Below are 427 nucleotides of genomic sequence, written 5' to 3' on the forward strand. Positions count from 1 at the left end.
CTCTTTCTACCTTAAATTGTTCTTTTACCCTGTCACGCTATCAAACTACGCCGTTGAATTTCTTTCTCAGTCCTTATTACTCCTTGATAGCACCCTGTTTGTTTATTGAGCAGTAAAAGCGCTTGGGGCGAGCAAGAACCATGTCGGCCCAGTTCCCCGGTCTCCTTGAATCGAGTGTAGGACAGCACACAGAGTGAGCGCTCCACAAATATTTGTTGGATAAATGAGTAATAATGATATCTGACACGTATTGAGGGCTTCCTGTATGTCAGGTTTTGTTCCAAGGACTTTATATGCATTGGCTTATTAATCCTTAACACCGTTGAGTAGGTACCTTTTTTTTTTTTTTTTTTGTGGTACGCGGGCCTCTCACTGTTGTGGCCTCTCCCGTTGCAGAGCACAGGCTCTGGACACGCAGGCTCAGCGG

This window comes from Lipotes vexillifer, unplaced genomic scaffold (genome assembly GCF_000442215.2).
Source record: "Lipotes vexillifer unplaced genomic scaffold, Lipotes_vexillifer_v1.1 scaffold754, whole genome shotgun sequence".
In the NCBI taxonomy this organism is placed as follows: Eukaryota; Metazoa; Chordata; class Mammalia; order Artiodactyla; family Lipotidae; genus Lipotes; species Lipotes vexillifer.